The sequence below is a fragment of the Periplaneta americana genome, chromosome 11, assembly GCF_040183065.1.
Source record: "Periplaneta americana isolate PAMFEO1 chromosome 11, P.americana_PAMFEO1_priV1, whole genome shotgun sequence".
NCBI classification, from domain to species: domain Eukaryota; kingdom Metazoa; phylum Arthropoda; class Insecta; order Blattodea; family Blattidae; genus Periplaneta; species Periplaneta americana.
Genome location: NC_091127.1, coordinates 119,543,593 through 119,559,681, shown reverse-complemented (window position 1 = coordinate 119,559,681; position 16,089 = coordinate 119,543,593). Strand labels below are relative to the sequence as shown.

General features: G+C 36.7%; 1 protein-coding gene across 1 annotated transcript in view; it reads right to left on the bottom strand.

The window, feature by feature from the left end:
* Window positions 1-11,860, bottom strand: part of LOC138709289 (facilitated trehalose transporter Tret1-like) — a 45,755-nt gene extending 33,895 nt beyond the window's left edge. The window contains exon 1 of the mRNA XM_069839953.1: window positions 11,663-11,860. The gene's annotated coding sequence lies outside the window, so the exon portion shown is untranslated. The remainder of the gene's footprint in view (window positions 1-11,662) is intronic.
* Between the last annotated feature and the right edge of the window lie 4,229 nt (window positions 11,861-16,089).

Sequence of the window (16,089 nt, the reverse complement as noted above, 5' to 3'; positions counted from 1 at the left end):
AAGAGTGATAATAGGCGACAGAAGAATAAAATGCATAAGATTTTCTGGTGATATGGCTTTGTTAGCAGAAGAGGAGATGATACTAAAGGATATGCTACAGAAGCTAAATGACAGCTGTGAACAATATGGGATGAAGATAAGTGCAAATAAAACGAAGACCATGGTCATAGGAAGAAAAATGAAGGTAAACTTACCGAATTCTAAATGAGACAGTAGAGCAAGTGGACAGCTTCAAATATTTGGAGTGTACTATAAGCAGTAACATGAGCTGCTGCCTGGAAGTTAAACGAAGGATAGCAATGCCAAAGGAAGCTTTTAATAGAAAAAAGGAGCATCTTCTGCGGACCTCTGGAAAAAGAACTAAGGAAGAGACCAGTGAAGTGCTTTGTATGGAGTGTGGCATTGTATGACAATACGACGAAGCGAATAGAAGCATTTGAAATGTGCATTTGGAGAAGAATGGAACGAGTGAAGTGGACAGACAGAATAAGAAATGAAGCTGTGTTGGAAAGAGTGGGTGAAGAAAGAATGTTGCTGAAACTGAACAGGAAGAGGAAAAGGAATTGGTTGGGTCACCGGCTGAAAAGAAACTGCCTACTGAAGGATGCACTGGAAGGAATGGTGAACGGGAGAATAGTTCGGGGCAGAAGAAGATATCAGGTGATAGACGATATTAGGATATATGGATCATATGCGGAGACAAAGAGGAAGGCAGAAAATTGGAAAGACTGGAGAAAGCTGGGTTTGCAGTAAAAGACCTGCCCTTAGGTAGAACAGTAAATGAAATGAAATCTGCGGTGATGTAAATATTGATGTGTCTGTAAGCTCTAATGCATCTACTCAATTTTTTTATATTCTGTGATGTATCAATTGCTATTGTACTAAATTATAAATTAAACTAACCAGAGGTACCTCTTGTTTAGATAATATAGCAGCTAATTTGCCTCGTTTTCTGATAAATACTGAGGTTCTTGATGTACCCATTTCGGATCATAATGCTTTATCTTTTAATCTAATTCCTAAAAAATCTCATTATGATAGTAAACGTTTCAACTATATTAAACTTCTTTCTTTTAAGGATCATTATTTACTTAACTTTATTCAATACTTATCTTGTGTTGACTGGTACTGTGCTTCATATGTCAAGACAGATTGTATGTTTGATACTTTCATGACTGCCTTCTGTGCTGGTATGGATGCTTGTTTTCCAACTAAGATTATAAATCAGTCTAATCTGTATAAGGATAATAAACATATTATACGCTTGTACAATGATGACCTAAAAGTATGAAAGAATATGTTTCTTATCTGCATCCTTTTCTGTTATGCTCTATAAAGTATACCATAGAAGAAGCAAGGTCAAATTACAATGTTACAATGTACAAGTGACTCTAAAGTAGGTCAAACTTTCTTCTAATGCATCCTATATAGCCAATGCCAGTAAAAAGAGTAAGGCAACCTAGAGAAGTCTTAACCCATTTCCTACCATTGTCCCTTTTTGGGACATTCATATTTATTTTTCTACACAAGATGAACAACAATGGGCATACTTTCTGTGATTATATTGGTAGTACTGGATAATGTTAAAGACAGGAAAACAGTTTTTGCATTGTTGATTGCCCTTATGTAGCGTAGGAATAATTGATTAATATGTATTTCTCTTAATTTTTGTTGCTTTTATTTGGAGTGGGAAATTGGCATTTGCAAATGCGTTGTAGTAATTCCAACTGTGTCAGAATCATTAGTTACAATTCTACGAAGTACTACAATACAACACTTCGCTCATTTTAACTCATAGGTAATTATTATTCATGTTTTTCTATAACGTCCAATTTTTGGGACATTGGCGTAATACACTTGCAGTTTAAGGTTTCATTATTATTTTATTATATTACACGAATGATTTTGCGATATTTTATCATTACTTTAATTTTCTCAGATCCATTAACGAGACCTAAGGGAGTCAAATTTACTATAGACTAATATACTTCTATGGTAGGCCTACATTATATACCCTAACGGTCATTATATTTCTTATTTCAGATAAGTAAACGACATGGTCACGTTATTACACTAAGAGTCTAACAGTCAAAGAGATACAGAGTGTTATGGAAGATCTGGAACGAGAGGAACAGGCTGTGGATGATACTGAGTTTGTAATTGTACCCCTAGATCCAGATGAAGTAACGGACGAGGAAGATATGCGTGAGAATGAAGTGCAAGATGTAGCTGGAACATTAGAAGTATTTGTAAGAACTGAAGAAGTATCAGTAAATTGTGGAACAGATGAAATTCTTCCATTGGCTTCAGAAAATCCTCATAATAAAAAGAGAAAAACATGTGCTGGTACTGAAAAACCAACATCATCAAAAAAACAAATTGAGCTACAAGTGACAGCGGGGCCCAAATGGATGAAATGTGAAGCAACATGCAGTGCAGACAGTACTTACTGTGAAATTGATGACAGTTTAGGTTATATACATGTGAAAAGCGTAGTAGATATTTTTGAGAAATTTTCTGACAAAGTGTTGGAATGGTTATAAATCAGAGTGAAATTTATGCTAATCAGAAGAATCATCCTGGTTTTTCTATAAGTAAAGAGGAACTAAGTCCCGAGCCGTGGCGTCGTGGTCTAAGGCCCGATACAGACTAGCGTTAAAAGGACGCTGTGACGCAGCGTCCCATTGATGCGCGGTTTAGAAGTACATTGTTCTAAAGTGACCCATACACACGTGGTCCCCGGGACGCAGCGTCAGGTAAAGATAGACGGCGGTGACGCAGCGTTAATTTTCTAGTTGCGGGTTCTGCCAAAACGCAGCGTCACCGCTGGCTGCTGCGTTCTGGCACTTCATTGTTGACTGTTGTTCAATTCACACGTGCGTCTATCGGCTTAGTATGGACAGCGAAATCGACGTAGAATTATTTATTGAAGCGATTAAAAAATTCCCAGATGTTTCAAGTGAGGAATGCCTCAGCTAAACCACCTTTCCTCTCTGAGCGTCCAGCAAAGCGACGAAGGGATTTGGAGGATACTATGATATATTTCATGAAGACTCCAATCCCTAATGTTCCTGCTCCTAAGCCTAACGATGATAGGTATTTTTTTTAGTCTCCGATTGCAATCGTTAGTACTTTTAATGTTAAACAAACATTGCATTTTAGGAGTGGAGTTTTGGACTTTGCCAAGAAAATAAGACTGTCTGTTATTCATACCGCAACCCATACACAGCACAATGTTCCTCAGGATCAGCATTTTCCTTCCCAAAACCAGCCACGTGTACCCTGGCAGTATCCTCTCTGTTCAATGTTCTCCTGCGATGAGCAACATTTCAACACACTCACTAGAAGACTCCACCGAGTCTGTAGACTTGTTTCAGTTTCCTTAGACCTAATTGTTGTTCATGTAAGTGCAGTGTAATTGTATTAATTTTTGTAATGTTTCAGTGATAGATTATGTATTCAAATGCTAGATAGCTAATCAATATCGTTGTTTGTCAGTTATTTAAGTCTTCCCTACAGTTCACTTTTATACTTTTAAAACTTATACTTTAAAACTTAGAAAATATAACCTAATAATACCAAACTAAACATATTTCATTTTCAATATCAATATACTTTGAATGAGTGAACTTGCCTTAAAATTTACATTTCTAAGGGAGGGATTGCTAGTGTCATCACAGTATCTTCACTTTTGATCAGGTCACCTATCTTACATGCCAGTTCATCAAATGATTTAATACTCATTCGAAAATAATTAAAGAATTTTGTATCATCTTCTCTCAATTCTGCGAACATTGTCGTAAAAGTACCTTGAAGGAATCGTTTGGCAACCAATGGATGTTCCCAAAACCGCCTCTCTGTGCGCTTCAACTAGTTTTTGTAAACTAAACACGCAAAAACAGCACGTTTTCTTCTGTACACTTCCATCATGGATCTCTGAAAGATTCCAAAAGTCGGAACAATATGCGTCATTATGACGCTACGTGTGGACGGGTGGACACAGGGACGCAGCGTCAACCAATGGACGCGCGTCTTTATGACGCTAGTCTGCATCGGGCCTAAGGTATCCTGCCTAGGACTCGCGTTACGGAATGCGCGCTGGTTCGAGTCCTCATGAGGGAAGAAAATTTCTCATGAAATGTTGGCCAGTGTATGGGACTGGTGTCCACCCAGCATCGTGATGCACTTGGGGAGCTACAATTGGTAGCCAAATCCTGTTATGCAAACCAGCTACAACGGTTGGGTGGCTCATTGTGCTAACCATACGATACCTCCATTCTGGTTGGATGATCGTCCACCTCTGCTTTGGCATGTGGCCGTGAGGCCAGCAGTCGGCTGGTAGGTCTTGGCCCTTTATGGGTTGTAGCGCCACGGATTATTATTATTATTATTATTATTATTATTATTATTATTATTATTATTATTATTATTATTATTATTATTATTATAAAGAGCAACTAAAGCCATTTATAGGTATTTTGTTGCTTTCCGGCTACCATGAACTACCTCAGGAAGACATGTACTGGGAACAAGTTCCAGATGTAGAAGTTGCATTAGTTTATAAATCGATGCCAAAAATCGTTTCAGAGAAATCAGGAAATTCCTCCATCTGAACAATAATTTAAAAATTGATAAATCTGATAAAATGTATAAATTGAGGCTATTTTTTGATACTGTTCTAGAAGAATTTTTAAAATTTCAAATTTTTCATGGTAAACTTTCTTTAGATTAAATAATGGTTCGCTACTATGGTAGACGCCCAGCAAGAGGGCCAAGCCAATCAAATTTGGATACAAGATGTGTTGCTTATGTAGTTCGAATGGTTGCATGTATAATTTTTTACCATACTGTGGAAGAACGGACAATCAAGCAGGACCTTTAGGCCGAGCTCACTAGTGTAATTCCAGGGAATAAGACACAACAAATCAAGTTGTTTTTTTGACAACTTTTTCACTAGTGTAGATGCACTTACAGCCCTAAAATCCAGGAACATCAAAGCGACAGGGACAATGAGGGACAATCGCACTAGCAAGTGTCCAGCCATGTCTACTAAAGATATAGAGAAGAAGGAACAGAGAGGTTTTTGTGACTTCAGTGTCGATACAACAAATGAGATACTGATTCAAAAGTGGAAAGATAACGAAGTCGTCATTGTGGGTACTAACTTCAGTACAGTATAACCGTGCACTAACGTTCGTAGATATTCGCAGAAAGAGGAGAAAGAAATACATATACCCATCCCAAAAGCTATACAAGAATATAATCTGCATATGGGTGGAGTGGACTTGCTGCATAAACAAATATCACTGAATCGAATTCGGGTCCTCTCAAAAAATGGTATTGGCCTCCTTTTACTCAGATGATTGATATAATGGTTGTAAATTCTTGGCGAACCTACAAAATTGTCAACAAAGAAGAAAATGTTTCACTTTTGGATGTTCGAAGGAAGATAGTTCTAGCATATCTCAACAAAACGACTGAGTCCACACCAAAGCGTAGAGTCCTCAAGGTAGTAAATTTTTGGGTGGAAGGGTGAGCACGGACGTAAGGTTTGACCCACGAAATCACCTCATTCATGCAATAACCGCGCAAAGCTAAAATTACAATAATGTATATGTATATGTTAATTTTGCTAATGCAATGTGCCAATGTCCCATTTATGGGACGGTGTTTTGTAAGAACTCTATGTACACAAAATTAACAAAATCTGCTTTTCCGCTGTAATATCATCCCACTGAATAGGAATATGTCAATTATTAATGAAAAAATTATTTGGAATAATTTTAGCGGGTAAAGGGTTACGAAGTTGTTGGTGGGAGTAAATGATTGGCGGCCTCGTATATGTTACTGCTCCCGCCTATCTCATTAAACGTTACTGCAGTCTTTGGATTAAGAAATAATACTTAGCTACAAAGTTAGTAGTGCAATCTCATTTTATTAATAATAACAGAAAGCGTAAAAGGTGTAAGATCATACTGTAGCAATTAGTCGTGCATTTCATGCTCTATGTTCGGTTCAAGTTTGTCGAGCGTGACAAGAACCGAAGTCTGCTTTGAAGAAGCGGGTCTGTCTCGCTCGCTCGGTCTTGCCCCTTGTATGATCTGTGCCCTTCAGTTCGCTGGCCTCTCCTACACTTCTCTCTCAACCCTTCATGCTTTTAGCTGAGTAAGGATTTTTAGAACAAATCTTGTGAAGTTTTATTGGTGAATCTTTCTTATGTCCCAGCCACTAATAAATAAATAAAAAATATCTTGAAAATGCCTTGGATTTAAAGCATTTAGTAGCAGATAATTAATGTAATCACTGGGAGAGCTGTAAGCGCACCCAACCCGCCCTAAATACATACTTTATTTAGGCCTATATACGAAAATCGTCGTGCGTGAACGAAGAATACCGCCATATTTCTTTAATTTGACAGTGGGTTTCAGTGTTGCCAACATAGCCATAATATACACACTTAATCTAACCTAACCTTTCTTATAATACTACACACTTAATCAAACCTAACCTAACCTGTCGCACATTTAGTATAATTCGTTTTCATGTATTGCCGGCTCTACCAATCGTGTCGGTTTCCATCTAGTGGAAGTGGATTGTACTAATACTACTAATTCGAAGAAGAAGCAATGGCGACTTTCATAATAATTACATTTCACATGTTTCGTGATATACTACATGTGTTAATGTAGTAATAATTCTCTATATATAGTACAATAAGATTTTAAATGTGTTGTGGTTGTGATAAAAGTATTGAAAATTGGTTTATAGCCCCGCATTGGCAGTGACAAAAGTGTGCAATATTCGTTCAGGGGCTGGTGGATGCTCTAGATTGACCGTTTTATTTAGATGTAAAGACAGGTAATTTTTATTACAAAAATATGATTAAACTTCGACAGAAATATAAGTACACATAGGTACATCACACTGTGTTTTAAAATACATGACAGTAGTTACTATACCAATTACCGGAAGAGAATAGCTATAATTACGTTCTTCAAGTAATATTCAAATAAATCACAGTTGCACGGCAACAATGTTTGTGTGACTGTACAGATGGTGGAAGTATTAAGTATTGAAGTTAGTCGGGTATGACGAAGTTCGACATTCGTCTATGTTCGGTCTACAGAAGAAGGCCTGTCGTGTTTGTTCTACTTTGTTTTAAAAATATTCGCTGTCGTCCACTTCCACCCCTTCATGTTTTAGCATAGAACTTGCGATTAGCTTTTCATATAAAATAAGACGAAGTTTTAATGTCTTGGTAGCCTCTCTCGTGTTCGAACATTTCAAAACATTATTTTAAACCGCTTGCTATTTCCCCCCCCCCCACATGAAGAGTCCACTGCAAGAATGATGGATGTCACTTTCTTGTCGAAAATGAACGGATACTGTCAATGCATAGCTTAAGACATATAAAATGTACATACAGAGTTATATGGCATTAACACTGATAGTCATTGTCCAGTAATGATCGGAAAATCACAGTTAAGCTTCGAGCGCTAAGCATTTCAAACTTTCAATTGCTTCTCCTGCAAAATGACATCCATCTTTCTTGCAGTGGACTCTTCATATGGAATGAGACTCAGTTTCCAATGTTTTGGTTTTCTCTCTCATGTTTGAACTTCGCACATACTAGTCGGTACTTTGAAGATATGCGTTTTCTAAATATATTTTGTTTGATTTATTTATATGTATATTTATATAAATGTTTAGTCATATTAATAAGAAGAAGAATTTCTCACACCCATTACTATGCGTAACTTGTCTGGTGATTACAGAGGAAACACAGGCAATGATTGTGTACGGGAAATTAATTAGGGATCAGACTGGTCAAAAAGAAGAAACAGGAGAAATAGGGGAGGAGGAAAACAAGTCTGAACTGCCAACCCCCACTACGAGGCTCTGAAATCACTTAGAAATAGATGAAATGTATAAAAAAAATGCAAATGGTAATTTTTACAATTCTATGTAATTTGTAAAACAAGAGCTTCTGAAGAAAAACCAAACAACACGTAAAAGTTACAAAATATGCTTAACCACCACCTGAGAGTTTTGGTATGTACCGCCTGTTATTCATGAAATTGCTTCAAATGTTGATGAAATGTTAAAATGTTATGTTTCATTTAACGACGCTCGACACTGTCGAGGTTATATCAGCGTCACCGGTGTGCCGGAATTTTTTTCCGCAGGAGTTCTGTTACATGCCAGTACTACTAATATGAGCCTGACACATTTAAGTACACTTAAATGCCATCGACCTGGCCCAGGATCGAACCCGCAACCTCGGGCATAGAAGGCCAGCGCTTTACCAACTGCCCCAAACAGGCCGACATGTTGATGTATATTAATGAGATAAAAAAGTTTGATTTCCATTTAGTAATTCCATCGTGCATTATTTCGTTTAATGAACTTAAAGACCATCCCTCCGTTTCGATTGAAAACGGAAAATTTAGCAAAATATATATTGAAAAGGAATTAAACTTGCTTGGTGTTAGGTGGGGACGGTACCACGAGTACAGACAGAATAAGTTTTCATATGTATAGTAATATAATTAAAAATTGGTAGTTGTACTTTCAGATCGATTCTGTCATTTCCAATGTGACTGATCAGTGATCACTATCTTGGAATATGAAAAATAGAATGATACATAGAAAGACATAATTAGATAAAAAGAACAGAAAATAGAAGGGTAGAAGGAAAGGAAAGGGAAATGAAGTGATGGAAAGGAAAGGAAAGGAAAGGAAAGGAAAGGAAAGGAAAGGAAAGGAAAGGAAAGGGAGGGGAAGGGAAGGGAAGGGAAGGGAAGGGAAGGGAAGGGAAGGGAAGGGAAGGGAAGGGAAGGGAAGGGAAGGGAAGGGAAGTTAAAATGTTATGTTTTATTTAACGACGCTCGCAACTGCAGAGGTTATATCAGCGTCGCCGGATGTACCGGAATTTTGTCCCGCAGAAGTTCTTTTACATGCCAGTAAATCTACTGACATGAGCCTGTCACATTTAAGTACACTTAAATGCCATCCACCTGGCCCGGGATCGAACCCGCAACCTTGGCCATAGAAGGCCAGCGCTATACCAACTCGCCAACCAGGTCGACGGGGAAGGAAAGGAAAGGGAAGGAAAAAGAAGGGAAGGGAAGGGAAGGGAAGGGAAGGGAAGGGAAGGGAAGTTAAAATGTTATGTTTTATTTAACGACGCTCGCAACTGCAGAGTCGCCTGATGTACCGGAATTTTGTCCCGCAGGAGTTCTTTTACATGCCAGTAAATCTACGGACGTGGGCCTGTAGCATTTAAGCCAATCAAGTCGACGGGGAAGGAAAGGAAAAAGAAGGAAAGGAAAGGAAAGGAAAGGAAAGGAAAGGGAAGGGAAAAGAAAAGTAGGGAAGGGAAGGCAAGGGAAGGAAAGAGTAGGAAAGTAAGGAAAGGAAAAGAAAGGAAAGGAAAGGAAAGGAATAGCAAAAAAAGGAAGTGAAGTGATGGAAAGGGAAGGGAAGGGAAGGGAAGGGAAGGGAAGGAAAGAGAAGGAAAGTAAGGAAAGGAAAGGAAAGGAATAGCAAAAAAAAGGAAGTGAAATGGTAGAAAGGGAAGGGAAGGGAAGGGAAGGGAAGGGAAGGAAAGGGAAGGAAAAAGAAGGGTAGGATAGGAAAGGGAAGGGAAGGGAAGGGAAAGGAAGGGTAGGGAAGGGAAGGGAAGGGTGAACGGGGAAGGGGGAACGGGAAATGGGAACGGTAAAGGGGAACGGTTAAAGGGGAACGGAAAGAGAAAAGGGAAAGGGAAAAGGAAAAGGAAAAGGGAAAAGGAAAAGAGAAAAAGGAAAGAGAAAGGGAAAGGGAAAAGGAAAAGGGGAAAAGGAAAAAGGAAAAATGGAAAAGAAAAGGGAAAAGGAAAGGGAAAGAGAAAAGAGGAGGAAAAGAGAAAGAGGAAAGGAGAAAGAGGAAAAAGGAAAGGAAAGAGAAGGAAAAGAAGGGAAAGTGAAGGAATGGCACGGGCGGGGAGGAGAGGTAGAAGAGAGGGTTGGGAGGGGTTTGGAGGAGGGGGAGAGGAGGAGGGCAGTGGAGAGGAGAGGAAGGAAGAGAATGATGCATTGAAAAATAGAGAAAATGGTGAATATTAAATATAAAGATAATAGTGAGACAAAGAGAACAATAATATGTAATCCTTACTTTTCTTCACCTTCACTTTTGACGTTGAATATCTCTTTCCACGTACCGAGTATAGGCAGATTTTCCGGGATCCGTAGTGAAAGAAATGTACAGAATTATGAATTTTTACAGTAAGATTACGAGAAACAGCCGAATTTTAATGTTATTATTAGTTAGGCCTTGAACCAAAGAAACTTGTGTGAGGGGCGTGGAGACGCCGAAGTTTCGAATGAAATTAGCACTTCCGCGCGAATTCTCTCAGTATTAATCTCGGTATCGGGAGCCGCTACAGGCCTGTGCGACTACTCATTTGATTTATAATCGCGAATTCAGCAAAACTACTGTGACAATAGACATGTATGATGCACGTTGAGTGAACCATATAACGTAGTTAGAAAAAATTTTGTCATCTCAAACTAATTTTGCAATTTCGCTTCATATGAAGACTTAATTCTTTTATCACAGATCAATTTGTAAGCAAAAAAAGAAATTAAAGTCATCAAACCAACAGAACTGTAGTTTCATTCAAGAAACTCGGTGACGTATTCTACTTGGTTGTATATCCCTGGCACAGTGCATATATATTTTTTTTTTCCAAAATTTTTCTTTTTTTTTTTCTATTCTTTCTTACTTTTGTATTTGTGGTCCTTCAAACATTCGTCGTCCCTTTCTTTCTTACTTTTCAAATAAATAAGAGAGAAAAGAATAGTGAGAGAATATAATTAAGTGTGGAAACTAGAAAAAAACAACGTGAGAACGGATCCAGGAAGAAGGAACGAAAAAGAAGAATAAAAATGTATAGCTTTGCCAAATTGCAAAGAAAGGAAGAGAAGAAACAGTGTCGTCCATGATTGTGTTGTTGTTGCTATGTTATACATTGTGTCACCCACACCTCTAGAGTAATAGTTAGACCGCGAAACCAGTTGGTCCGTGTTCGAATCCCAGTCGGGGCAAATTACCTGGTTGAGGTTTTTCCAGGGTTTTCCCTCAATCGAATATGTATTTACTTATTTATTTACTTACTTATTTACTTACATATTTACTTACTTACTTATTTACTTATTTATTTATTCACTTATTTATTTATTATTTATTTAGATTTATTTCTTTATTTATGTTTATTTACTTACGTATTTATTTTCTTGTTTACCTATTTATGTATTTATTTATTGTGTGCAAATAATTTATCATTACTACGGTGTGCTTGCTCACTTGCAATATTAATACCCATACATATATACATACGCACATGTTATGCAGACGCTTCTTATGGCACGCAAGTTAAGCTTTACTTTATTTTGCGTCGGATGACTTGTAGAACGGTTGACTACAGTGTTCTGACCGTACTGATATCACCACTATAATACTCGTATAATAGAAAAGAAGTTTGACTTTACTGAATGAGCTGGTTCTACTCAGAATACATAGGAAAACTAATTGGTTCTTGATTTAGATTCAAGATTAAATTAATTTCACACAAAACTAAACATGATTTATTTTTTAAACAAAGAGGTTAGATATTACTTACATAGCCTAGAATAACCGCTGAAGGAGCTGACGCCTTGCGATCTTCGCCTCTCTTCTGACTCGACTCTGTTTAATGCATCGACAAAGCGCTTATCAGGTTCTGTTCTGGCTTTCCGGCTGTGACGTCACCTATGCTACCGAGCAGGTGAGTTGAGTTTTAAGACCTTCTTGTTATACACACTTTAAGACGTCTTCTTAATCAACTGTTGCAACTAAATCTATTCTGTGCAATACAGGAACAGGTCGCTTTGTTGGGATGAGCGTAAGAAAAGAGTCTGAACAATGCTTATTTGAATTTAACCAATTAGAATGCACGATTAATTTCACTGGGCCAGTGTGTTTAGTCCAGCTGTGATTTATAGCGCAAGGATATTTTTATCGAAGGCGGTGATAGGAAGTCCAAGCGTGTCCATACATCGTGTCAGCTATTTGTATCAGCATCCGTACATACACCGTGGAGATCGCTGAGTGTGCAAATCTTCACAAGCTAGAGAGGTTTTGTATTTCTGGTTGACATACATGCAATCAGTGGCGGCTCGTGAGATTTTAGCTCGGTGGCTGCACTAAAATTTTTAGTATACAGCATTATTATGTCTTATGTACCACAGCGAAAATTAATTGTATTAATAAATTTTACCTGTATTGAAGCTGAAGCCATAATCAATCACTGATCTGCTGTTGTTGTCGTTGATATTTGTTTATTTATAATTAAAGCTTTGAAACACTAAATTCTACAAAATTTAATTTAAAATACTCCATTGGTTTGCGTTATTAATTTTATTTTAGACAACATTTCACTGTTCGATATACAATTTTATTTTAACACGAAATCTAGCCTTCTTTCTTTGAGGATAGAAAATTTATTAACAACTTTAACACTGAAATTAATAATATTTTCAATCACCACTTCTTCAACGCTTAACATTGCCAAAGCAGCAAGACGGTCTTGCGTCATGGTACTTTTCTTTTTTTTTTTACCTGGTTATTTAACGACGCTGTATGAACTACGAGGTTATTTAGCGACAATAGGATTGGTGATAGCGAAATGAGGCCGAGGATTCGCTGTAGATTACTTGACATTTGCCTTATGGTCGGGGAAAAACTTCGGAAAAAACCCACCAGATAACCCAACCAGGAATCGAACCCGCGCCCAAAGTACTTCTTAGAGAAAATTCTTCATTCTTTTCAGTGTACAAAAGTAAGTTTCATGCTGAGCAGTAGTCATCTGAGTAGTAAGAATTGTTTTGAGGAGAATGAACACTTCCGTGCAGGAATCGCCGATTCCTGTATTCAACACAATTTCGCACATTTTCATAAGTCCATAAATATTACGGAATTCTTCCCTCTCGCACAAAACTGAAAGTTCAGTTTTCAGACGTTCTTTAGGCTACACAAGAAATGATAAGCTTCAATGGTTTCATCAAGTTCAGCTGAAGAAAACTGTAAGATGCAATTTATATTGTCTTTGAAAAGAGAGGAATGATTTATCAATTTTGCTGCCGACAAATGCTTATTGAAAGCAAATTTCTCTCTTACCTGATAACAAATGGCATCACATACCTCTTTCGCAGAGACAAGAATCTGTGACTTAATTTCCCTTTTCTTTCATGGGAGGAGTTTCTTGTTGATGAGTAACAGAACGAAGTTTGTTTCTTTCGTGATTGTCTCAATGAATGAATTTACTGCATTGTAGATACTGGTGGAATTCATATTACGATGCAGGAGCTGATTATACAATAATGTATTTACATGAGGCATGATATGATGAATAAATTCTAGCCAAAATTTGAAGTCCTGATCATTCAAGACACGAAGAATCCCTGTAGCTCCTTGTACAATGAAATGATTTCTATCACTTTGAAGTTTCTCAAAGCATCCTATTTGACTATCCTTATTTTCAAAAACATTATTAGTTAATCGGCTATGAAAATGCCATCGCGTGTTTTATTCTTCAGGTATTCGTCTAGAAACACCATCTAGCACAGTTAATCGTGCGGGCGACTTAGAAAAAAAATACAGGTTATAACGAAAAATTACGAGCTTGTGAATTCTGTGATGCCGCCTTTTCTATGATTAGATTCAGCTGATATGCATAGCAATGCAGAAAATATGCAAATGTATAGGATTGTTTAATAATTAATTATACACCTGTCTTCTCTCCATTTATTACGGCAGCTCCGTCGTAGGTCTGGGCGATAAGTTTGTCACGGTCGCCATTCATAACTGTATTCAACTGATCTAAAATGCATTCCGCTAATATTTCAGCATTTTGGGTTTTTGGGTTAAATAAACCCCACAATTTTTCATGCACAACGCTTATTCATAACGGAAAACGATAACCTGATACATCTGTTGTATCATCTGACATGACTGACAAATTTTAGATTGTTGTATTTCAGCAGATATTTCATCCAAAACACAGCCAAGTAGTTCATTCTGGGTTGTCTTGAAAGTTCCTGTAAACACTTTTGAGTTCAAAAAATTGTTTTTGAGAGATTCATCCTACTTTTCAGCAAATTCCAATAATCCTCGAAACACGCCAGGATTCAATGACTGTAAGGTTTCCTCATGACCACGTAACGGAAGTTAAAATTTCCCGCAAAATTTTATACAGTCTATAATTTTCGAGAGAATTTTTCGACTTTGTGTCACTTTGTCATTGTGTTTCTTTGTTTGCTATCTCTAAGCGTTACTTTGCTGATTTGCGATATTTACGTACTTTCCCTAACATAGGCAAATCAATGACAAACTTAATATTATATTTTGCAGAATCTTCGTGTTCTTTTTTTTTTCGGCTAAATATTTTAAATCATTTACCCCTGCTTTTGTCCAAGTCGCATCACCTCCGAACAATAAACACGGAAGGAAAAATAGCGCATTTTTTTTTCAGGACAGCCACACGACCATTTATGCCTACATTAAATAGAAGAATTAAATTACCTAGGTTATGACAGAATTCTGCTTGATGATGCCTGAGGAATAATTCAGGAGTATCACAACCTAAACTCTTCATTTCGGTCTTCTCTGCAAGCGACAGCGATGAAAAACTGATATTTTGCAAATATTTAACACTGTTCTTATTCACATTCGTCTTAAAGCTGAAATAGTTTAAGCCCGTACCACACTGCACAGTCTTAAAAACACGATAATATGACAGCACATTCACTGAAAAATAATGTTTTTGGCACAATACAACACACCATCTGAATCTGCTTCGCCGTGGTCTGCATCCACTGCAGTTCGAAGCTGTGGTATGCACAACACTAGTATATACCCCCACCCCTCCTCTCTCAAACAGCAGACAGTCGTTAACAGCTGCCAGTGTTCAAAATTTAAAATTTAGCGATGAATATAGACTAATGATACACAGTGAAAATTGTTTAGATCCCAAAAGTTGTAAATGTCCACCATTGAAAGAAGCCACGTATGTCAAATATCTGGGTATCATTATTGATCAGAATTTAAAACGGCCTCATCACATTACTTATCTTTGTAAGAGGCTTCGTAAAACAATTTATAAATTCGTTAATCTTCGATGCTACTTATCCATTAGAGTTCTACGAAATGTTTATTTGGCCATTATTCAGTCTATCATTCAATATGGTATAATTGTTTGGGGTGGAAGTACAAAAATTAATCTTAGTTCGTTAAATTTACTACAAAAACGAATAATTAAAATTTGTTTGAAGAAACGTTTCGATTATCCAACGAAATTAATTTATTCTGAATTTAATGTAATTAATATTGAACAAATTTATAAGTATACGCTGTTAAAATTGTATAATAAAAATCGTAATAAGTTTGTATTACAGACACATAATTATGACACAAGACGAAATATTAATTTAACATTAGTAGAACCTAAATGTCTCACATCTGCTGGTCTAAAGCATAGCATTAATTTTGGCCCTCGGTAGTACAATGCTTTAACTAAATTACACCCAGAACGTCTAACATGTAACCCACTAACATATAACAAGAAAATTAGAAACGTGTTAATATCTTCAATTTGATTAAATAAATTTATAGCCTATGTGTATGAATTAATCAACCTATATTATATTTATATTCTATAATTTTGAAATATATAATCCTACTTTTCACGTGCGATATTATTCTTCTCTAGTGTTAATATTATATTATACAATTCCATTGCTGCTGTAATTTAAATTTTAGTTCCTATTTTATTTTACTTATTCATTTTTATTTTTATTATTATTTTATTTTCTATATTTCTCTTATATTAATATTGTATTATATAATTTCTGTAACTGTAATTTTAATTCTATTTCCTATTTTATTTTATATTCTCTTATAGGTCTATTAATATTATATCTGGACTGTGACCGAACACGAGCGCTGCTCATTCGGTCTCAAATTTTGTTAATACTAGTTTATCTCCTGTTTTATATTGTTTGTATTATTTTA